Source organism: Arachis hypogaea, chromosome 16 (genome assembly GCF_003086295.3).
Source record: "Arachis hypogaea cultivar Tifrunner chromosome 16, arahy.Tifrunner.gnm2.J5K5, whole genome shotgun sequence".
Taxonomy (NCBI): Eukaryota; Viridiplantae; Streptophyta; class Magnoliopsida; order Fabales; family Fabaceae; genus Arachis; species Arachis hypogaea.
In genome coordinates, this window is record NC_092051.1 from 54,522,871 (window position 1) to 54,527,027 (window position 4,157).

At 42.0% G+C, this 4,157-nt stretch overlaps 1 non-coding gene across 1 annotated transcript; it reads left to right on the forward strand.

Moving 5' to 3' along the window:
* The first annotated feature begins 2,608 nt into the window (after positions 1 to 2,608).
* Positions 2,609 to 2,715, forward strand: LOC112761673 (small nucleolar RNA R71). Its single transcript, XR_003182057.1, has one exon. It is a non-coding gene; the product is annotated as a small nucleolar RNA R71 (small nucleolar RNA).
* The last annotated feature ends 1,442 nt before the right edge of the window (positions 2,716 to 4,157 follow it).

Below are 4,157 nucleotides of genomic sequence, written 5' to 3' on the forward strand. Positions count from 1 at the left end.
TGCACTTGCTGGTTAGTTGTATCGAAGTTGTGAACCATGGTATTGGCACCATGTTCTTGGCGCCATTGCCAGGGAAAGAAAGAGCCATGAATTTTACATCATTAAAGTGTAATCACGATTACGCGTACCAAGTTGCTCACGTTGCCAGGGATTGTTCGAGCCTGGACATCACAATTCCGTGCACCAGTGGCACCATGGGGTGACACCAAACTTAGTTTGGAGCACTGTGATGAAAAGTTCTGTTCAAAGCTCCAAGACTAGCATGCTCTCAATTGCATTCATGCTTTCTTGGCACGCTTTGAACACCAAACTTGTTCTTCACTATATACTGCAATATAAGGATTTCACCAAGTGTTTGCCAAGTTTGGGTTGGAATTCATGAATATTGACTTATTCACTAGTAAAAGCTCATAAAACATGGGTTGCCTCCCATGAAGCGCTTTTTTAGCGTCACTAGCTTGACGTTTCTCCTTCATCAGGGAGGTTGATAATGCTTCAAGTCCTCCCCTCTTGCCTTGGACTTATATCCATTGGTTGTATCAATGATCTCTACATGTTCCAAGGAGAGAACTCTGTTGATAGTGAAGACCTTAGGTAACTGAGATGGTACAGTGGGGAGATTAGGGGGGATATCTGGGAAGTAAGCTGATATCACTTTATCTCATGGAGAGAAGTCTTCCGTAGGGATCTTCTTGTTCCTCCACCCCCTTGGTACCTTCTTCTTTGTCCCTTTTGATGTTGCCTTGCTCTTGGTAACTTCTTCTTCTAAGGGAATTTTGTTGTTGTCTTCACATGTCTCTGGTGGTTTAGGTTCCTCCAGCTTTTCCTTGAGTTGTGACAACTACTTATTTCCTTGTTCATCAACCAAGGGCTTTCCCAGATGGGCTGGTTGTGCTTCAGTGCTTGCTTCCTCTGTCAGCATCTTATTATGATCTTTGCTTGGTTCTTTGTTTTCTTGGTCTGCTTCTTGTGAGAGTTTAAAGACATTAAAGCTGAGTCATTCATTATGGATCCTCAATATTAGCTCCCCTCGCTCCACATCTATGAGTGCTCTGGCTGTAGCTAGGAATGGTCTTCCCAATATGATTGGGTGAGTGTGACTCTCTTCCATGTCCAAGATGATAAAGTCTGTGGGAAGAAAGTATTTCCCAACCTTTAACAACACATTTTCCACCACCCCTATTGCTTGTTTTTGAGTTTTGTCAGCCAGCTGATGACTACATCTGTGGGCAATATCTCATTGATCTGCAGCCTCTTCACCAGGGATAAGGGCATTAAGTTGATGCTTGCTCCCAAATCGCAGAGTGCTTTATCAAACATTGTTTCTCCTATGGCACAGGGGACATGAAAACTCCCTGGATCTTTTCTTTTCGTAGGCAACTGTGGTTGAATGAGGGCACTGCACTCCTTGTTCATCACTGTAGTTTGGTCTCCCTTGAGTGAGCTTTTCCTGGGAAGCAGCTCCTTCATATACTTGATGTATGCGGGAATTTGTTGAATAGTCTTGATGAATAGTATGTTGACATGCATAGATGCAAACAAATCTATAAACCTTGAGTATATTCTCTTCTCCACAGCACCATTGAGCAGTTGGAGAAAAGGTGCATAGAGTCTCAGCAGCTCCTGTTGTGAGATTTCTGGTTCTTGATGATCTTTTTCCTTTTTCTCTACTGAGGTATCTTCAGGTTGTTCTGACAGCTTGCTTGGCTTGTCCTTAGTCTTCTTATCACTTATAGTGACCATCTTGCAATCTTCCCATCTTACTTTCTTTGTTTCACCTCTCGGATTCTTCTCTGTGTCACTTGGGAATCCATCTGTGGGTTTGGGAATTTGCTTAGAGAGATACCCCACTTGAGATTCCAACCTCTTGATTGTGTCTCCCTGGTTCTTGAAACTGGCTCGCACTTCCTCCTTGAACACCTTGTTGTCTTGAATCTCCTTGCCTATGCCTTCAAGTAGATTCTCAATCCTTGAGAGTCTGTCATCAAATGATTGTAGATCATGATTAGAGGTGGAAGGATGAGGTAAGTTATTTCGGTTTTGATGTGGATGTGGAGAGGTGTTGTTATTGGGGTGTTGATATGGTCTAGATGTGAAATGTTGGTGGCTTGCATTGTTGGGATTTGGGCGTCTTTGATCAAGGCTTTTGTCTTGTTGATTTCCCCACCCAAAGTTTGGGTAATTCCTCCATCCAGGGTTGTAGGTCTTGGAGTATGGATCATGGTTCTGCCTAGGTGAATTCCCAATGTAGTTGGCTTGCTCCTGACTACCCTCTGCTTCTTCATTCACTCCTTCTTGGGTTGTTGATGAAGTGGCGATTGCTGCTACTTGGTTCCTCTCCATCTTCTTGGTGAGGTCAGCCAGCTGCTGGGTAATGAGCTTGTTTTGGGCCAGCAGAGCATCTACATTGTTTAGCTCCATTACTCCTCTTGTGTTCCCTCTTTCGGAAGCATAGAAGTAGTCATTCTCTGCTACAGTTTCAATGACATCTATGGCCTCCTCAATGGTCTTCTTCTTGTTCAAAGATCCTCCGGATGAATGGTCTACGGCCTTCTTTGACTCATAAGAGAGCCCTTCATAGAAAATGTGCAGCTGCACCCATTCATTGAACATATCTGGTGGGCACCTCCTTGTTAGGTCTTTAAACCTCTCCCATGCTTCATATAGAGTCTCACCATCTTGTTGCCTGAAAGTTTGGACCTCAGCTCTCAGCCTATTGATTCATTGAGGGGGGTAAAATCTTGCTAAGAATTTGTTCACCACATCTTCCCAAGTTGTCAAGCTCTCCTTTGGGAAAAACTCCAGCCACTTGGCTGCCTTATCCTTGAGTGAGAATGGAAATAAGAGCAGTCTATAGGCGTCAGGATGAACACCATTAGACTTCACTGTGTCACATATTCTCAGGAAGGTGGTTAGATGTTGATTGGGGTCTTCTTGGACACTTCCTCCGAACGAACAGTTGTTCTGCACAAGGGTGATGAGCTGTGGTTTTAGTTCAAAATTGTTGGCGTGGATGGTTGGCTTTTGAATGCTACTTCCACCATTTCCTGGGTTTGGATTGATGTAAGAGCCTAAAACTCTTCTATCCTCCCCAGCATGATTTGCTCGTCCTCTTCCGCCATGGTTGTGAGCTTCTTCTTCACGATGGTTTTCCATGTTTTCTTCCATGTTTGGTTCAAAGTATTCCTCAAAGTGTTCCTCCTCTTCTTCAGCACCAACTACACGTTTTTCTCTTGCCTCCCTCCTTAGTCTAAGGAAGGTTCTCTCAGGTTCAGAATCAAAGGAAGTTGAAGCCCCGCTTCTTCTCCCTGTCACACAACCAACAATTACAAGCAAAGAGAATAGGTGCAGAAATTATATCTGTCAGAATTACTGTTAGTGTGAGTGATGCAATATATCAAACAGTTAGTGGGTTAGTGAAATGAATGGTAAATAACAAAGAAAAAGTAGGGGGAAGAGAAAAAAATTAACTAAAATAGAAAGTAAAAGACTCAAACAGAAAATTAAATCAAACAAAAATAAAATGCTCAATCTAGTTATCCTCCAATTTAATCATTGTAGATGCACAATCAATCCCCGGCAATGGCGCCATAAACTTGATACACGGAAAACTTGTCTCATAACAAATTTCCTTCAGCAAGTGTACCGAATTTGTCGTCAAGTAAAAACTCACAATAGAGTGAGGTCGAATCCCACAGGGATTGGTTGATCAAGCAACTTTAATTAGAGGAATATTCTAGTTGAGCGAATCAGAATTTGAGTTGAGAATTGCAGAAAATTAAATGGCAGAAAAGTAAATAATAGAAAAGTAAATGCTAGAAATAAGAGCTGAATGTAGATGACAGAAAGTAAATTGCAGAATCTTAAAAGGGAATGGGGAAATTGCTCATAAAAGTAAATGACAAAAATTAAAGAGAATGGGTAAGATCAGAAATGGGGGGTTCATTGGGCTCAGGAGATGTTGCATTCTCCGGATCAATTTTATTTTCATCTCTTCCTCAATCAATGCACTCATTGATCTCCTTGGCAATCTTAAGTGATCAAATTACAATTTCTTGTAATTCAATCTCTCAAATCTTGATCAATAGCCAATTCCTTGGTCAATTGCTCATGAGAAAAGATGAAGTATGGTCACTGATTATACCACATGCATTTCC